This window comes from Halichoeres trimaculatus, unplaced genomic scaffold (assembly GCF_033239565.1).
Source record: "Halichoeres trimaculatus isolate MK-OKI-2021-1 unplaced genomic scaffold, fHalTri1.1 fHalTri1_scaffold_5, whole genome shotgun sequence".
Taxonomy (NCBI): Eukaryota; Metazoa; Chordata; class Actinopteri; order Labriformes; family Labridae; genus Halichoeres; species Halichoeres trimaculatus.
Genome location: NW_027437183.1, coordinates 18768604 through 18789544, shown reverse-complemented (window position 1 = coordinate 18789544; position 20941 = coordinate 18768604).

The following is a 20941-nucleotide window of genomic DNA, read 5'->3' as shown; positions in this document are numbered from 1 at the left end:
GCAACAAGCCGTTTTTTTATATTAAAAGAATAAAATATATTTTTTCTAAAAGAAAAAAAAAAGTAGAAAAAAAAACAGTTTCAGCCTCAGTTTTTTCACAAGACAAAGTAAATGTGATATAAAATTTTAAGGAGTCATCAATCACCAAGCTTACAATGTGTGTAGGTGTTAGTCTATGATCTTTTTTCCTGCTCTGAATCCTTTCCTGTATGATGTGTATCCCTTTAAGAATGTGTAGTCTCATTTGTTGGCATTTTCCACCTTGTACTGCATGGTGAGCAACCCTTGAAGCACTTTATTACCCATAATCCATCTCTGGCTTGTACCTGCACTCAAGTATTGCTAATGGACACTGTAGGCCTCGTAATGTGTGCATCCCAGGTGTCAGAGTATTTCCCTCTTCTTACACACTGCTGGCTGCGCCCAGTCCATTCTCCAGCCAGTCAGTGTATCAGAGCAGTGGGGTGCACACCCTTTCCTTGTGTTGGGTAATTGTGTTTTTGTATAAGCTGTCCGGCTGCATTACAGCAGCCAGGACCCTGTGTCTGCCCCACTCTCTTCACTGCGGCTGCTGGAGCTCCACAATGCTGGCAGCTAACACCGCTTCCATTTCAGGATGCTGAGTCCAGGTGTCTTCATGATGCAGCTTAAAATTTACCAGAAGCTACCAGTAGATCAGGAATATTCTTGTGAGGGTATCAATTTTTTCCAGAGTCTATATTTCCAGAGAAGTAAGGTCAGATTTGAGATGGAAAAAAGACAGAGGAGGAGTTGGATGAGTGATTAGATTTATGATAGGGTGGGTGTTATGTCTCCTTGTGCTGCCGCACAGACGTGACAGATAGAAAAAAGCAGGAAGGTGGCAGACACACTGATTGAATACAAGGGCAGAGAGATATGCTGGCAGACAGACAAACAGAGGAAGGCAGAAAGACAAAAACAAAGGAAGAGAAGATGAAGAAAAATGGAAGAAAGAGGAACAGACATGGACTCAGAGTCAGAGGGAACCTGACAGCCAGCGAGACGGGGACTTGATAACCAGACTGAGAAGTAGGTGAAAAGGTGGCAGACAGACAAACAGACAAAGAAGCTAATCTAATGCACTGCTATCCAGTGGGCCTTGTGTGAGAATGTGCTGATATAGAGCTTAGCTGGAGGAGGATTTTCTCCCTTTAGTTTGGCTCCTCTGCTAAGTAGCATAGCGATACAATCAGCCACTGTACAGGCTGTCTGTGCGTACATATGGAATTCCATTAACCTTTCTGGCTCTGTTGGTTAAATGTCAGCATGGTGCATGAAATTGAATTGGTCATTGATTCAGGAGCAGGACAATTCTCCCACACAGTTTGAGAGAAGTACAATACAGGGGGATTGAAATCTGTGTGTTCCTGCTCGGTCACAAACTAGGATAGTAAATAAGGATGCTTCAGGGAGCCGGGATGTCTGTGAGGACAGCTGTGGTATGTCTTCTCGACAGACTAACAAAGTTTACTCGGATTTTCAAGAAGAAATGGCCCTCTCCTCATGCTGGAAAGAGGCATCTGAAAATTGGATCATTCAAACTGGTTCAATGGGACAGTTAAAGCAAAATTGCACTAAAATAAGAGCCAGAGACATATGAGACTAACTGGTGTGAACTTTTGGACCCATGCTGAGTGCATAAGAGGTAGATAGAGCTCTTTGTTTTTTTGCAGCCAGCAGGAGGTGGCTACAGAGTCGCAAAAATCAATCAAACAATCGATCAACTCTTGATTGTCCAGGTCCAATTCAAGGGAAATGTTGAATCTGGACAAAGAAAAAGCTGGTGTAATTTTTGTTTTATTTACAAAGAAAGACACTTTGTCAGATGTCTCAAAAGTGTCGTGTTCAAAGTCTTCATCAAACAACATGATGCTCACTTTGTAAATGACCGTCCAGTAAAGAACAAAATCAAAGAAACACAGGAACATTTTAAAGCTGCTGTTCCCAAACTTTTCTGCCCACATCCCCAAAAGTCGTGCTGGAGACCTGTGAACTCCTGCCATGCCCCTACAATGGAGGCCAATTAGGCTGATAGGTAGAAAAATAGACTGCCTATGTGCACATACAACTGTTTCCTTAAGTAATCTGTTGCAGCTGAACCCGCGGTTATTTTGGCTTGATCACTTCTGGTAACAAAGAAAAGGGGAAAAAAGAGTCTAAATTTTTAGTTTGCATGGTTTTATATATAATCTAAATCTTGTTTATATTAGTATTTTTACAATAATGGGTGAACTATAAAGCTCTTAATTTTGGAAGGCATTTTGCCCCCCTGGAAACCACTGCTTTAGGGCTAGCCTAATATACAAGCTGTGCTACCACAACAGCTTGTGCTAGTAAAGAGATGTAATAAAGCCCATGCTTCCAGTTGTTCAAATACATTTCTGTCTGGACAAAAAAAAAAAAACAATACTCATTGACCAAAACCAAACTGTAGACTTTCAACGGGGAGGTTTACAAACCTTAGGGGACACCACTGTGAAGTTAAATCTTTTACAAAAGTGCTGAAATATTATGAAGTTTTATAAGAACTCATATAATTGTCTCTTTCCTTGAAATTGAAGCAATCAAAAAAAAAAAAACCCACAATCAAAAACAAACCCTAAAAAGCCTTGGTTTAGTTCTATTGAGAGGGTGGGGATGCTTGTTCTAAGAACTGCTTTTGTAAAAAAAACAATTCAATGTTTACATATAAATGTATTGGCTGTGTCGTCTGCCACATTATACTTTTAATACCTTATGATAGTTCAACATAAACCTCTAACCGTCTCTACAAAATGACAAATATGTCTGGGAAAGGCATACCCAAATCAAATTAGATGGTGTTCTTAAACTCTTTGGAGTATATACAATAGATTGGTCTCTTTGCTAAGTGAACTCTATAAAATTCTAACCTCAAATTCTAACCTTGCAACCGTAACTAGTATGTAGTTATTGAAGGACCAACAGACAGAAATTAAATGTTTTTTCCTCACCTGGATTTTTTTTTTCATTAATATAGCAGCACATTGAAGGATACAGGTATGGAATCTAAACCTATATGAAGTATGTGGGTGTCCGTTCACTCTGTGTCATGCTCAGGGGAATTATTGGCTCCAGTGACCTTAGATCAACCCAGTTGGTCAAATGAGGTGTTGATGAAAAAGACTACAATGGTAACACTGCAGGGAACTGAAACACCTCACAGATGCCAAATACCATTCTAATATTCCTTTGCATTTATGCTAACTCTCAAATTTCTTTTGTGTATTCTGATCTTCAATGGTAAAGAATAAAAGTGTTTTTTTTTTTTTTTTTTCCGAGAACAGTGTGGTTGTAGTAGGGTGCTTTGCTTTATCACAATACCTTTCTGTGCAACAAAAACCTTTTTTTCATTATTTTGTATGCAACAGTTAAAACACGTCAAGTCACTGTTTTCAATGACAGGTGACGGCTCTCTTCAAGCCCTTTATTTCTTGCATGACAGATACCGTGCTGACAATTTGACAGATTCTTTAGACTGCACTGAGGAGTGTTTGCCGAAATGGAATTTCCATTGATTTGAAAGGAGAGTCTGTTGAGTTTGCAGGGTTATATGAGGAACTTGTCAATACCAAGTGCATTACCCACAGGATATTTTGATCAGCTCTGCCCTTTTTTGACAAACTTGGTGAAGAACTAGCTTAGATGCTGGGCTACTGACCCCCGCAGACAGGGTCAAATTGATCTTGCAGAAGTAATGTCAGGACACTCTGACCCAAACAACAGTGTCAGTAAAAGTATTTTTCTTATAGAAATGTTTTTAACGTGGTGCTCTGGAGTCAGAAGGCCACTTCCCCGGCACTGTTCAGGGACTCAAAACACATGTGCTGGTGCTTCTTAGTAATTAAAATACATTGGGGAAAAAAAATTGATTTTCTTGTGTTTCAAGCAGGTATTTTCTTTTTGATGGTGATGATTATGGCTCACAGTAAATTAAAAAAACATCTTCATCCAGTATCCCAGAAAATTAGTCACCATTAACCAATGAAAGGAAATCTTAAAACAGAAATTTTGGCCTTCTGAAAAGTATGTTCATTTATATGCCTTCAATACTTTTCTTCTCTCATTTTATATTGAATTACTGCATCAATGCAACTTGGCATGGAGTCTATCATCCTGTAGCTCTGCTGAGCTGTTATGGAAGTCCAAATGGCTTTGACTGAGTCCTTTGGCTAATTTGCATTACTGAGTCTGATGTCTCTCATCCTCCTCTTGACAGTACCCTGTACAGTCTTTATAGGATTCAAGTTGAGATTGTTGGCCTATCATTCTCAGTAACATCATGGCCATTTAACCAGGTTTTGGTTCTTTTGGGGCTGCAGGCAGGAGCCAAGTCATGCTGGTAAATGAAATCAGCATCTCAGTAAAGCTTGTAAGCAGAATGAAGCATGACGTTCTTTAAAATTTCCTGATAAACAGCAGTGTTAACTCTGGACACAATGGACCAACAGCAGCAGACGACATGGTACCGCAAATCATCACAGACTGTGAAAACTTTACTCTGGACTTCAAACAGCTTAGATTCTGAGCCTCTCCACTCTTCCTTCAGACTCTGAGTCCCAGAGTCATTCATTTAGCAGACGAAAGTGTCTGCTAAATGAAATTGAAGAATTGAAGATTCACAAAAACAAATGTAATCTGACGAGAGGACTTTGGACCACTGAGCAATAGCCCAGTTATTTATTTCTCCACTGACATTGTCTCTGGTTCTTGGGTGGCTTGACAGATGAAACTTTCGATACATGTGTGGTGGCAAAAGGCCTTATCTCCACTTCTTGTGAAGTTCCCAAATTCCTGAATGGGTTTGTCTTGACATTTCTGTCAAGACTGCAGTTATCTCTGAGTATCTTATGACAAAGTTTAGAAGAGACAAGAGAGATCTGTGTTTTCCTCTGCAGAAAATGATTTCCATGATTAATTTTGTAGTGACAGTGGACACTGGGGCCTAACTGTCAGACAGAAAAAGGAAAGGAATGGGAGAATGATACAGCCCAAGCCAAAGGCTAAAGGGCTAAACTGTTCGTGATAGTGTTCAATCCAACCCACATGCAGCAGTTATTCTGCAGTGGTCAGTTCAAACTTGAGAGTCTAAATAAAAATGAAGAGTGAGGTTATGCTAGCTCTGCTAGGTAGATGAGTGCTGGCAGGAGCTAATCAGGATTTACCAATGTTGCACATTACAGATATGTCTCACAGCATCAGGCTGTCTGTGCTTCATGTGGACGACTACTTCACTACTGTATGAACTGTCGGTTTGCTTGTTGTTACATTAGCCTACGGATACGTCGTAGCACCAGGTTGCTAGTAGCGCTACAACTCACAATTTTTGCTTGTTGTCATGTTACAAACAACAGGGATACGTGACTGTAATAATAAATACGTTACCTCGTTGTGTTGTATCTGGTAAGTTGTCTTGAACGACTGCATTTAAATGTTTCCAGTGTTCTTTGATCAGGAAAGTATGCCTTGTGTACCAATGGTTCTGTCATCATTCTCGTAAGAAAAATAAATGAGACCCAAAAACCTTTTTAATGTAAACTTTCCTTTCTTGTTGGTGAGCATGAGCTCGCAGTTTACACACCTGCACCAGCAGGTAACTTTGGTTATTGTTATCACAGAAGTTGTTAACATCCCTTCTTAGTTCTCTGAAAATTCCCTATAGAATTCAGTAGAGCTGGTCCAATTGGTTCAGCTCCTGTGGGTAAAACACAGCGTATCTGTAAGTGAATACCCTATACAAAAACAAACCCTTCTTTTAAATGCATTGAAAACACTGAATTAAAATTTCATGTATCCAAATAATATTTACACCAATGTGGGTAAATACGTTTCAAGCTTACTTGTATTACACAGAAAGACAGTTAACACAAATTTAGCTCTAATGGGCGATTTGCATCTTCCAGCTTATGTGTTTCTGCAGCCGTCTCCTTCAGTGTATCAGTCAGGCTCACAGCTCTCATGAATATTTCTCCAGCTAAAAAGGGTGGGGAAATATTCAAACTTAAATAAAATTGTACTTTTTCCAGACATTACACTGTCCCACTGGTAGTAGCTTTACATGATTAATGGCTTGAAAAAAATCCTTATTTTTCTCACACTGGTGTTTTGGAAAAACCCTTATTTCTGACTGTCTGTTTTTGTTTTAGCAACTGTCTCTTTAAGCCAGTTCAGAGGTCCTTATGTGATGGCTTATCATTTTAGCTAATCTTATGAAAATCACTTTTTCTGTATTTATTCATTTATTTATCTGTTTATTTATTTATTTTCAACCAAGTGTTTTGATCATTTCAATGACAGGGGATTTCTAAAACGTATTAACATGCAGAGGTTGAAAAATCTGTGCACACTTAGTCCAAATATCCAGCACTGTATCTTTATATCCATGGTTAAGATATTAAAAAGCACGATACCCCCTCTTAAATGTAGATGAGATATTCAAATTTAACTAAAGCTATGATCCAGACACAAATTCTTTCCTATTTGTACATGTATTTAAGGATAGGTAAGCCCTTTAAGATAAATCATCTCATTAAGGGGGTCCCTTAATAATGAGATGATGTCCCAAGTTAAAAATGTAATAATTTACTACAAAGAAGCATACTGGAAAACATGATGGTGGAAAAAGTTTTGATGCTGTTCAACTAGTGAAAATTAGTCCCAAAAAAACAAGAACAAACCTGTTGTTTGACAAAAGAAAAATATTTTTTTTTGTTGTTTGTTTTTAATGGTCAAAGTTTTATTGTCTGATAAGTCTATACAAATATGTATTAATAACTAAATTAAAAAAAAGCCCATTTTAAAAACATTTCTAAGACCCCCCCCACCCACCCACCCACCCACACACACACACACACACACACACACACACACACACACACACACACACACACACACACACACACACACACACACTTAATGTACGCTCATCAGGCAGACCTCAGCAGCATGTCAGGCTCACTGCACCAGAGGTCCAGATTAATGATTACCTGAGCTGACTGTCAATGCTGTACCTTAGACATGAAAGAGACAGTCAGCCATTTCAATTTAAGGTACATCAGGTATGTCAGTGTGCTGCCACATGATCTGCTGTAACCAATCATCATCCCTCATGAGTCATACGTCAGTTTGACTCCTTAAGTCCAACCCAGGGAGCAGCAGTGAAGGACGGGCCATGACTTTGTAGGATTCCTTGGTAACTCTTTCAAAGTAGAAGCCATACATCTTCACTTTACATCCTGATTGTTTCTGTCTTGTGAAAAAAATTAGGAATATTTAATCCTCGGCGTTGTAGCTGGTTATGGCCATGAACCTGGTGTTTACACCGTGTGTTTTTTGAGAGGAAAGAAGGAAAAGAATGAAATACTTGCATCATTCTGCGGTGTTGGAGACAGCATACTGAGAGTGTGACCATTTTTAATGGGTGCAATGTGTGAAAAGTTAAACAGAATCTGTTGGTAATAACACCTTTCTTAAGTGATAAAACATGTATCCTCACACTTATTAAATAAATGCATCAAGTGCAATCAAAACTTAGACCTATTTGTGAGTGCTTCAAACTTTATGTGAACACTTCTCTCACTGCCGAACAGGAGGCTCGAAACAAACAACTTTTCTCTTTTTTAATGAAAGTATGTGCACAAAAAATGAACCCTCACTGTTTATTTTACAGACAGCAAATAATGAGATTCAGCCAGTGATTTTGGGAAGACTTGGGTCAGTGAACCTGATACTGCATGCAGCATTATAGCTGACTTTGAGCCAATGCTACTGCAGCACAAACTAATCCAAGGAAATGAATTAAAAAGCATTTTGGCATGATGGGGTGAAGCACAAATTTCCCAGTCTGACATGGTATAATTTAACTTTTAAACTATTAGCATTTCCAAAATCGACATTTAGCTCCTCTGCTGAATTTATCTGCTCCAGTCCTGCCAGATTGCATAAACAAATCTTGACCTTTGTTCTCACTTCGAGGAAGTTCAATGTTAATGGCAAAGTGGGAGGCAGTTTGGTGAGAGGCGGCTTGGGAGAGCTTTAGGAAGATAAAGACCATCGGATGCTAAAACAACGACAAGAGGTAACAATCGTGCAGCACAGGAGGTCAGAGAAATGATGTGCAGGGATTACATGGTGCGATGGGATGTCGATAGGTCAAGAGACGTACTCACTAATGAAGCTGAATTATGACTCATTCATCCAGCTCTTGGCCCCATGTGCAGGCATGTTCCTCACTTCTCTCTTTTTCATTTCTCACTTTCTTTGTCTTGTGGTTCTCTTTTCCAGCTGTTTCTGTCACATTTCTTTTTCTTTCATCTTGTGCATTTGTTCTAACTCCCACTGCGTCAGAGTCATGCCGCCCACCCTTGTGCTCTCCCTCTTCATACTCTTTGTTTTTAACCTCTTATCTTCTTTCTGTCTCTCTCTCTCAGCGCGCTCTCTGGCTCTCAGTGGCTCTTTTTCTCAAATTGCTGGTAACCCAATCTCAGGCTTCCCCATTTCCTTTCAGTTAATTCCTACCTAATACCCCCTCCCACTCAAACTCTCATGTAGACACACACTTACAGACACATCCTGTCTAAGAATCCATGCACAGTTCAATAGTGAGCCACAGGCAGTCCAGATTTTAAGAGTTAGCTTTGCTCCATGTGATACACTAAAGGCAGGTTGTCTTCATGTCAATGAAGACTCATTTGTGCATAACTGATCAAAAAATGTCACTCACACACGTGAGCACACCAATGTGGTAAACCCTTTCTCTTAGCAGTTTGTCCAATGTGCACTTAATACATGCATTTTGCACATAACTGCAACAAAAACCACATTTGTTGACTAAAAACTCCCCTTTGTGTCTGATGTTCAAATCAATGCTGCACCGCTACACCACTATGCTCTGAAACCTTGACTTATTGGTAAAATGTAGCTTCAGAGTGTTTATTGTGCACAGATATTGGGGTGCATTTACAAAGTGTTGGGGACATTTCAATAAGTCCATTTAAAAACAGAATTATTGAAAATACTGGTAAGTCATTACTGTACCAATGTTTGCTCTTCAGCTGGATTCCCTCAGGGTTTTGTCCCATGGCATTTTGCCCAATTGGAAAAAGAACTAGGGGGTGGGGGGTTTCCCCTGGAATTTCGCGGTGTGACAAAGTGCTTTTCTCCCTGAAGTTGGACCAAAAATCCAGTTTTGAGAAAACACACTGGGGACACTCCTTGGGACCTCATAGTGACACCCTAGGAGTATTTGAACCCTCAGGGTACATCTTATGGGGTTTTTGCCCAATTGGAAAAAGGGTTAAAGAAGACCCATTTGTGGCTGAGAAGTCACAGTACTAAAATTTTCTAAAATTTCTAAAAGTCTGACCAAGAATCCCATTTTTAGAAAACACACTGAGGATACTCCTAGGGTCCTTATGGCAACACCCTACAAGAGTCTTTTGGAATGATTTAATGGTCAAAAAAGGCCCTTTTCCCCAGGCAAACACACTTTCTACCGAAAGCTGGACTGCAAAACGTATGCACTTGACAACCAGAAAAAGTATGCACTTGACAGGGCAAGTAGGAATTTAGATGGGGCAAGAACTTTTGGGAAACACTTGCCCTAAAAGGCAAGTAGGCAATTAACGTAATGTAGCCATCTGTTGTCTATTTTCACCATCGTACAACCACCTGATTTTCTTGCTATGCATATGCTCTTCACTGACTACTGTAACACCCTCATGACTCCCTTCAATGTTAATATCGAAAATATCCATCACCAGCTGACCTCCCCAAAACTCTTAGTAGCAAATGCACTCTCTCCAGCCCTCTGTCCTCCCCTCCTCTCTCCTTTTCCTGTTGTCAACTCCTAACTCCTACCAATACCCCCAGTATCATTCAAAATCAAAATCATCTACCTGTCAGCTTGATCCCCTACCTGGTGACACTTCAACACATCCACCCATAACCTCGATCACCTCTTGTTTTGACTTTTGTAATTCCCTCCTTTCTTGTCTACCACTCGAGCTTCTCCATAAACTCCAACTGGTCCAGAACTCAGCTCCCCAGATCATCACTAGAAACTCTTCTGTAAATCCCATCACTCCTGTTCTTCACCAATCGCTCTAGCTGCCAATCAAATACATATCGATTACAAGATTCTCCTCCTCACCTTCAAGGTTCTTAATAACCTTAGACCCCTACACCTCTGATCTCCTTCACACCTATACACCCTCCAGGACTCTCTGATCTTCCTCCTCCACGCTCCTCTCTACACCTCCTGCCGTCCTATCTTCAAAGGGGTCCTGATTTCTCTCAGCGTGCTGCCCCCTGTCTCCGGCCCAAGTTGTAGCTACGATAGTTTATTTCTGTTGGTTTTTCTGGTGTCCATATAAAGTATTGATCTGTGTGCGTTGGTTTTCTCCATTTGTTTGTTTTGCTTGTTAATGCTGCCACCTTCTCTGTGGTGGATTCTCATGTCTAGAAATGTTGTGGATTTGTCTTGTTTCCTCTTCATGTGTGAATTTTATGTTTCCTGTTTTGTCTATGAAGATTAAATGATCTATGAGTTATTCTGTCTGTCCATTTTCTCCAGTATGTCATCCACATAATTCTTCCAAAAGGTGAGCTCACATTGTGTGGGTGCTGTTTGATAACTTTGGTCTCTAGTCCTCCATGAAAAACCCACTCATGAGAGCTGATAGCAGGTCCCCCATAGCTAAACCTTTATTCTGTCTGTAGATGGTTTCTCCAAACTGGTGACACTTCTGAGGTAGAATGCAGCAAGTCAGCAGTCAAAACACATCAAGGTAATGACACTTCAAACACCTGTCTGATGATAAGAAAATAAGAAATACAATCTTGTGGAAAAAAATATGAACCTTTCTGGACTTTTAAAGCAGGAACTATTGAGGAAGTAGTTACCTCGTAAATGAATCTAATTTATACATAATAGATACACGGATGCCGTGCACAGGTTAATAGAGCTGTCCAACTGTGGACTTAAAAACCATGACATGTTCATAACAAGGCTGGACTACAAGGCCAAAAAGAAGTCTTAAAGGAAAGGGATATGTTTCAAGTGTAATCACACACAGTTTATGAGCTTGAGGCTAAAAGATGTGTCAAAGTGTGACAGTATGCTAATGTTGGACTTGAAGGTTAATCAAAGAAAACTCTCTGAGCCTATCTGATGCAGTTTGTTAAAGGAACAAAGCCTAAGAAACCAACCCCTCACTGTGCAGTAGGATGTTCAAAGAAAAGTTAAGGCCCATCGATTAAAACAAATACTTTTACTTACATGTTGACAGTAATAATGTAAGCGATGTGGGTGTAGGCAGAGGAATAAATTAGTCCAAACACATTCTTGATCTTTCTCAGAACTTGTTTCTCATAATGTTTCTTCTTAGACCTCCTTGCTTCTTTATAGACAATAACTGTCTTGCAACTGATTTTTTTTTTTTGGAAAGACATTGTTTTGTTCACAAAACATCATGAGAAAAATAACCATGAGGTAAGTAAAACTGCTAAGAGTTTCTGGTTTCAAAACAATAAGAGATACTCAAGATAAAAAACTTTATGGCTCAGTGGATGTCAATAACATCCAGACCAGTGCAAATATAATGCCAAATCCATATTTCTTTTACTTTGATCGATTACATTTGACATACCAAAATATTACACCAAAAGTAAAGTAGAGCTTAATTATTGGCATTAAGCAGAACAGGCTTGGTAGACATGAAATGTAATATTCACAAGCATGTTCTTATTAGCATAAATTAGCCTGAATGGTTTAAAGAAAACACTGTATTTTAAATAATGGAGCCTGCTTTGTGTGTTGAATGAGCAAAAAGTGGACTTAATATTAATGGCCACGTGTGTTTTTGTATCCAGTGGTGTCTTTCAAAAATACACCTGTTGGAAAACACTGAAAAAGATACGATGCCTGTTGTTGCAAATTTGCGACATGTCAGGTCTTGATGCAGCTCAAATGACCTTTGTATCTCATTATTACCTATTGATTCATATTCCACACATACCACAGATCGTATCAGATCCATTATGTCACAATATATTGTTCACGGGATGAACTTCTCATGTCTATATATAATTTAACTTAGTTATAACTATTGTGTGCACTATACTCAAATTTACAATCTTCACTTAATTTAACATCTGTAAGAATGCAAAAACACATAAAAACAATCTATTTTATAATTGTTAATTAACTCAGGCAGCAAGGGGTTAAGGCGTAAAGAGATTCAAATTGAAAGATGTTTTTTATTTATTTGTTTTTTGTTTTTGTTTTTTTAAAAAAGGCTGAAAACTGGAGGTTAACTTACCATGCATCACTCTGACTTATTGTCCACAAGAGCCACAGCCATCATGTCAAGCTCCCAAGATATATCAACACTAATACACACTTACAACATGGACATACTGACCGCATACAATCAAACTCATTACTGTGTTTCTGATCCAAGCTCTCACTGAAGCGTTTTATCTAAATGTAAAAAAAATGTTAACTTTTGGTTTTAAATGTGTTTTTAAATCAGTTTGTCACTTGATCAGATGATTCCCATGAGTGGCGTTTTTTTGTCTTAGATGTTGGTTAAATTTTGGGTTTCCAGATGAAATCATAAACTTTGTTAAAGCATTATAAATCCTCTGTGGCTTAGATTTTTATTGACATTTTTTTTTATCAAAAGAGTTCTCACTAGCGAGAGGTACTACACAGGATAGTCCACGCTCTTTTCTCATTTTGCTTTCTTAACTGAACCTCTAGCAAAAAAGGATTACTCCTGAATTACAGGACTTATGATGAAACAATGTAAAGTAAATCTTTGTGCCAATGATCTGTTACTGTAACCCAGCTTATTTTGAAAATCGATTTAGATTGATCAAAACTTCAGAATATTCAGGAATTTTAGGCTATAATTCAACACTTGGGAGACAGAAACAAGAGTGATAAGGAAAACTAAATCATAGCATCATCTTTACAAAGTAATTGTAAAGAATGAAATGGCCAAAGACAACATCTTTGAGGCTCTCCATATTGTAAATATTAAGGAAAGAAAAAAACTTAAAGATCACGCACTGTGTCCTGGTACATAGATAACTTTTAATCATTCTGAATTTCTGTTAGACCAAACCCAATGCCGTTAGTCTATTTAATAATAACTGAAACAACAGAGTAACAAAGTGTTTAACAGAAACAATTAGTAATAAATCAACAATCACAGCAGGCAAATATCCCTTTGAGCAAGGCAATTAACAAATAAAAGAACTTATATAATGATTGCATGAGGCAGATGATAAGAACAAGGCAAATAACAATCGAAACTTAGCAAATAACAATTAGAACAAAGTAAAACAAAAAAACAAAAATCAAGGAAACTAAACAAACAGAAATTATATCAAGACAAATAATTGGAACAACACAATCAAAATGAAATGGGGCAAAAATAAAGCAGTAAAAGAAAATAACTCAGTAAAAAGATCCACTAGTTTTAAAATTCTCAGTAGAAAGACAAGCTCAACCATTGCCACTGGTAAAGAACAGGTCAGTCATGATCAAAGTGAGTCTGAAGAGGAGGTTTTAAAGATGAGTGTAACTTGAGAAGGTTCAAACACCTTTTGTGACCAGTCGAGCAGAGCCCTGTAAAAAGACCTCAGGGGGCAGTCAGGCTAACAGAGAGCTAGTTGGACCATTTAAACCTTTAAAAATAAGGAGTAAAATCTGAAAAACAACTCTAAAAAATCAGTGGAGAGCAGTGAGAACTGGTGTCATCAGACACATGAATTGCTTCTCTTGGTATGTGTTCAACACATCCCAAGGACAGCAACATTTTGAATTAATTGCAGTTTTTTGTTGTTGTTTTTTTCACTCACTCTGTTTTTCAAACAAAGTAAACACTGAAAGATTTAAAAGAAAAGAAAATCTGTTCAATTAATTTTATCAGCTTTGCAAACCAGGGTTGCATAACTGAGCTTACCTGTGTATCAAAAGAAAGAATGGTCTCAAAGTGTTGGTTTCCTTACAAGTATTAGAATCAAGGGCAAACTTATTCAAATTTAAAAGCATCCAGTTGTGGAAAATTTTCAGAGATCTAAGTTTGATTCCAGTCAGTGGAACCATTATCCAACAATTGGGAAAATAACTAACAATTTTATGCTTTGCTGAAAACAACTAAAAACAACAAAGTGATAACACAGGAACCATTATGAAATAAATACTACTTTGTTGGGTCAAAGGAACGGGGTTCTTTTTCCACTCTGGTTTTGTACCATTAGACTTCTTCTCCACTGACAGTATTCTCCTACTGCTGATCACTGTGAAAAAAGTTTGAAGGCATCCGCTATAAGGTCAACGTCTACATCAGAGGCTGATCCATTTCTGGGAACTGATGACAGACTGCAGTTCATCTCTGAGTCCATATTTCTTGAAAAGCTGTGACAGTGAAATAATGCCACAGGGTTGAGGTTGTTTGACTTGGTAGAGAGATGCAGTGGATGAGTGTGGAGAGGTGGAGTAATCGGTGTAATACTGGGCCAAATTGTAGCTTTTAGCACTGCTTTCATAACCACTCTCTCACCAGGCACTTTCTGCACTGAAACACTCTAATGCCCTTTCATCAGCAAATGGGGAGTTTCTCTTGTTCTTAACCTTCCCTGTGCATTACCACTCAGCTGCATTATCCCAGTCTGCTCGTATAAACACCTGCCAAGATGGTGACAGAGTGGCTGAAATGTGCCCCCTTTTAGCTTTAACCCATGTTTGTGTTTTTGCCTCAGACTGTGTTGCTTTGTGTGATGGATTTGTGGGTGTGTGAATTTCAGGTTTCTTTTTCAAACGAGATGTGTTATCACCTGAGCTAATTCATCATGCTGGTGTAAGTACGTGTTGTGTGGAGGACCATGTTGCTTTAAAAGACCGGCCGAGAAGTAAAGAAGAGGGATGAGAATGGATGACATTTCAAGCTGAGTTTCAAGCATTTATACAGACCATTATCAGGGAACAGAGCTCCATCTTTCAAACATTCAGCCCACGATCTGAACTTTTCTGACATCCAAGAGAAGGGTTGTAACTTTCTGAAGCAAAACATGGATTAGTGACAAAGAAAAGATACAGTAACTATGTTCACAAAAACAAGCATCAAAGAACCTCTAATGTTTTTTTCTCACTGAGTGTAGAAGTCTTTACGTATCTTTATAAACAGGGGCATCTCAATAAATTAGATAATGGTGGAAAAGTTAATTTATTTCAGGAGTTTAATTCAAAAAGTGAAACTTGTATATGTTTTATAGATTTAGTGCACACAGAATAAAATATATCTTCTAATTTTGATGCTTCCGTGGTCGATGAAGACCCGAATTCAGTATCTAAAAAAAGTGTATAGTCTAAAATGTCACTATTTAAACTAATGGTATTCCACTCCATCCATCCACCTACTTAACCACTTTTTCCCTTTTCGGGTTGGGGGGGCTGAAGCTTATTCCAGCTGTTATTGAGGCGCACCTTGGACATAAGACGCCTTTTGGACGTGCAGATCAGGTCTATATCCTGTGTGTCAGTCCAGACCGGACCAGACCTGGATGATTTGCAATGTTCATATTAGATCCGGACATCTAACCATGACCCCACTTTGCACTTGCATGAGTGGGTGAGTGACCCCAATGTGCAAAGATACGCTCAAAGGACATCCTTTCAATGTCATTTTTGGATGTCAAACTTTAAACATTAGTTTTGAATAACAGTAAAATTCTGTTTTTCTACATTTTCTGTTTTCCATTCTGAAACCATGATTTGTTGTACTGGTTAGTTTTCCTGTTGCTTCATTTGGCTCAGTGGTATGTTTGAATTGAATTGTTGAACACTTTGTATATATTTACAGTTCTGCTGCTGAGAAAATCAAATGAAGCTACAGGAAAATGAAGTGGAACAGTATGCTTTTTTCTGAAGTTGGACCGCAGTTCTTCACAGAAACTAGACGTAGTATAGAAATAATGACAATACTTCAAATGGCTGCAGAGGTAGCAGTAGTGACAGTGGCTCAGTTCACAGTATAAATAGGGATTTGGAGTTTTGATTTTATAGGGATATATATAGGACATCCTTTGAACATTTGTTGCGTGGCGCTTTTGAGAAGGTACAGTGGACATCATAAATGATGTTCAGTAGACACCATAAAAGATGTCTGAACACAGATTGTAAAAAAAATAATAAAAAATGGACGTCATCTTGCTCGGCTCAAAGTGAGGTCACCACAAAAACTGCTCCCCCTGGTGGCTGGCTGCAGTATAGGTAAAAAAAATCCGGCTCTCAAAGTCATTCCAGATGGGCTGTAGTCAAACTTTAAAACATTAATACACCTTGTAGAAATGTTTCTCACATCTGATTGTTGTGGTGATTTGAAGATATCATTTGGCTGCCTTGTATCCAAGTTCTCTTTTTTTTTTTTTTTAAGTTTTGTTTACGTTAGTCATAAGAGGTTAAAAACAAGGCATTACGTCAAGTTTATCTGTGATTGATAGCTGCCGTTCTTCTGTATTTTTTTTCGGGGATTGTAAAATGTATTGGGTGGTAGAGTTATGAGATTAGACTCTCAAAAGAAAAAATAACAACCATTATTTTTGTTACCTGGCTCCACTCAGATTCGCCCAGAATCCCTCACAGTCTCTACTGCACAGACTCTGGCTGCACAACTGCTACCAATGGCTGCGCCTGTAACAGAGGAATTTTGGCTTCAAAACTGTATAATGGTAAATGGTGGAGCCACGCCGTCCACTCTATATGTAGTCTATGGTCTGGAATAACAGCCTCCACCTTCAGGAGACCAAAGTGAGACGTCTAAAAAGGACATTAAATGACCTTTAAAACATATCTTGGGTGGGCAGTGGGTTCAGTCTGATGAGCAAATTTGTACTTAAAAAAAGACGTAAAGGCTTTCATAGAATTCAGTTAGTAGTGAACAAAGTTGAAGTGACCCACAACATCGGAACAACATCGAAACATCTTCTGCTTTATTTCCAATTTTCTGGGAAAAATAAATCAGATCTTATTTAATTGCACCTGGATTTTGATATGATAAAAGTCGGGCGACATAAAAGTCAGAGAAATTAATCAGAGGTTGTCAAAAGGTCACTTCTTTGCTCATTAAAATCTGCTCCACTGTCTCCTCTGAGAGGTTTGAAATGTATGGCATGGCCATGGTTTCCATGAGATTTAAGCTGATCTTGAAAGTTGACCCTGAGACAGGCCTCCTTTGGTGACCTTAGAAACAACGCAGCGCTGTGAAGCCCAAATTAAGTCCTGCAGGCTCTTAGAAATCCCACTTATCCCATGGTTCAACACCTCACTTTTCTTTTACACTGGCAGAGTAAATGTGCTGTAGATAAAATGAGAATATCTCTTGTGTGCGATCGGGGAAAGGTGATTGCTCCAAAACCTTTTTAAAATGTAGCTCAGAATCAGTACTTGAACCATGAATATTACTACAGACAGTTTAACACCACTGAGATTAATGTGACACCATGACCAGGTGGGTTTATTCAGGTGTTTTCTTTCATGTCAGGGACAAGAACAAATGTGTCTTTTTATGGACCTCAAGGGTTTTAAATTGTCTCCTTTAGGTCATTTAATGATGAGTCCACAGTAAAAAAAAAAAAAAAAAAGAAAAAACACTTCTAGCGACAAAATCTTCTTTTATTCAGTTTGCTGAAAATAATACCAATGAGTCTTTCTGTGTGTCAGTCAGTTTAGACAATTTAAGTCACTAAGCCAGTTCTGGCGTCTTTCAAGCCTTACAAACCGATATCCGTGCTCACATTTGACGAGGCTTATTAGGTGATATATGGTCCAACAAAAACAAGAGGACTTTGGAGCGGAACAAGTTTTATTGTAAAAGGATATTTCCCTGAGAAAACACAGCAGCTGAGAACAATGCACTGACAACTGAGGTGAGTAGTAAAGAGTAACTAGCATATCAACTCTCCTCAGTGTCATTACCCAGCTCACTCCCTCCTGCTGGACGCTGAGGACTATCACCTGCTGTACTCCACCTCCACAACAGAGTGTATAAAACATGGACACAGTCTCAGAGGCATCACTTATTAGTTTCTGAGGAGGCGTTTTGCAGTTGTCCAAACAAAAATGCTGACTCTGAATTATGTCTGACATCACAAAAGAGACCGAGGGGGAGTTGAGGCCACAACCTTGCCGCCTTGCAAACAGCTACCACACCCCCACTTGTCAGTCAGCCTTGCCCTTAATTATACAGATTTGTTCTCGCTTTCTCAACCTTAGTCCTGGATATTTTCAAAATAATTTTAACATTTGATTTTGGGGAATATTTAATATTTTAATGGGGCTCTGATTGTATTTGTTTATAGCTTTTGTGGCCTACCATGTTTTAAACAGGGACACAAAAATAACAACACAGGATTTTCTTACAACACATTTAAAACAGTGTGGGTTTACACGCTGTAGAAATCCAACATTTTATCTGTAAACAGCTCAAACACTCACTTCTAACAGTAGCAAAGGATCTTTATAAGATCTTAATGAGACCCATAACTACTTCATGACAATGGGTGGGCCTCAAACACCAAGGTTTGCCCCCCTGCATCTTTGAGCTGTTACTGGTGTAAAGCACAGGGTACCTGTGGATGGTATGAAGCCTCTTTAATGCTGCCTCTTTAAGTGAACACAGAGTAACTTCTTATTTTTTTACACTTCTGAATTCCCGCCCTTCTCCTGATTTGGCATCAACTTTGTCCAACAGATTTTATGGTTTGCATGCACACATGCAGTCCATCTGGACACTGTAGGGGAATGTTCAGCAACACAAACAATGAGCTCTCTGTCAATATGATCGATAAACAAGGTATCATTGGGTGTTGTTCTGAGCTATCATTGAGAGGAAGCTAACAATCTGATGATGCTGGATGTCCACATACAGTTTCTTTATTGTTATACAGCAACACTGAAGCCATATTGATTTTAGTGTGGGGTCTCTTTGAATCCTAAGACCTATCGTTCTCTATGTCTGCTGTTATTAACACCTGTCAAGATAGAGATTGAGACTAAAATGTAGCTTCTTTTATTTAGAACTTTCTGTGAGAGCAGCTGGATTTATATGAGTATACGTGTGTCTGTGTGCACTTGTGTGTGTATTACATATGTTTCTAATGGAACATGAGACATACCCTTTGCTCATTAAGTCTTTTGGCAAATGCTATGTCAAGAATCAAGCCACCAAAGAGGGCAGAGAGGGAAATGATGAGTGGAATGACATTTGCAGATGAGTGAAAAGCTTTTGTAAAAAGCATTAGAAAGGGAAAAATGTCAGTCCATATGCTGAGGTTGCTTGACATTTTAGTACTGTGGGAGATAAGGACAACTCATTAAACAGTAGGACACAGTTGGGTGACAAATGATCAGCTACATCAGTGTGTAAAGTGATCCACTCAAGTAAGTGGTTTTATTGTTTATCTTCAAGGACAATAAACATGCTTTAACATATATATGTTTATATTGTAAAACTTTTGGTGGCCTACAAGAGCAAACAATCTGCAGCCGAATTCACAACAAAAAAGCAAAAGCACTGATACCGAATGCATTCAAAATACAAAAATATTTTTAAAAACAACAACAAAAAACACTTCAAATAAAGCTTGAAAATTAAAGTGATCTAGGCTTGTAGAGGGTGTTAAGTAACCATGTTCTAATTTTGGCTGGAAAAAGAAGAAGACCAGTCCCTGAGTTGGGAGCTGATATAAAAATTTATAGACTTTCGCACTACATTAGCTAGCTTGTAGGCTTGATTTGACAGTCAGATGTGACTGGCAGAGATTTGAATCATTTTTGAAACAAGATACCAAACAGACTTTTCCAATAATTAAAAAAAAAAGGAAATTTAAATGAACTGTTGGAAAATTCTGTTTCTCCAGACAGCCAACAATGATTGTTGCGCAATTAAAAATGTCAGCTGCTTTGGGCTGATTGTAACCAGCAAAGAGTTTAAGCTGAGGAAGGCTTTAAGACTCTTTGCAAATAGTCCCAATTTTCCCTACCAATAATATCAGAAAGAATGTGATTCAGAAAATATTTACCCCCACACAGTGGTGAAATGGCCGTAGACATTCCTGTCGTAAAAATTCTTGTTTCAATGTGTTTACACCCAACTTTAAAAGCTTAAGTCAAAAAGTGCAGTGCATTATGTCATGCTCAGGTTTTGAAGAAAGCCAAAACGCCAATGAACAGGAAGTGGATACAGGAGTAAAAATGCAAAGCAAGAGCTGAAAAGTCTGATAAAACTGTTTTAATGAACTGGAAGAGAGAGGAGTCCAAAAAGACCAACTACACCAGGTAACCAGACATATACAGATGAGGCTGAAAGATATCAGAAAATGTGATTAAAGGGATAGTTCAGTTTTTTTGAAGTGGGATTGTATGAGCTCTATGTGACCACTAAGGACAATAGATACAGTAGAAAGTTGTCCCCTCTCCCTCAGTAAGACACAAACTTTAATGGATGGTGACGAGGAAATAGATGCTAACAGGGACAGACGGTACCAAATTCAAAGGCTATTTTCTTTGCCTACAAGAACTAAAATCAAAAAGTAATACCACAGTTTAAGAGTACGATACATAAAATATGTGAACAATCCCTTTAAGGTAGTCAAACAAATACAGATGCTGGATGTCTCACAAAGGCAGGAGGTGTAGAAAAAACAAAGCAGTAACTTTCACTCTTAAAAGATGAAGAAGTGTGACAAACTGCAGTTCATTTTGAGTCCACTGGTTAGGCACCAATTCAAAAAAAGAAAAAAAAAAAATTACAGAAAAGCTGCAAACAAACATGTTTACAACCAGGTTCAAAAACTGGCCTAGTCTGAGTACCTTATTTCTTATTCCAACAAG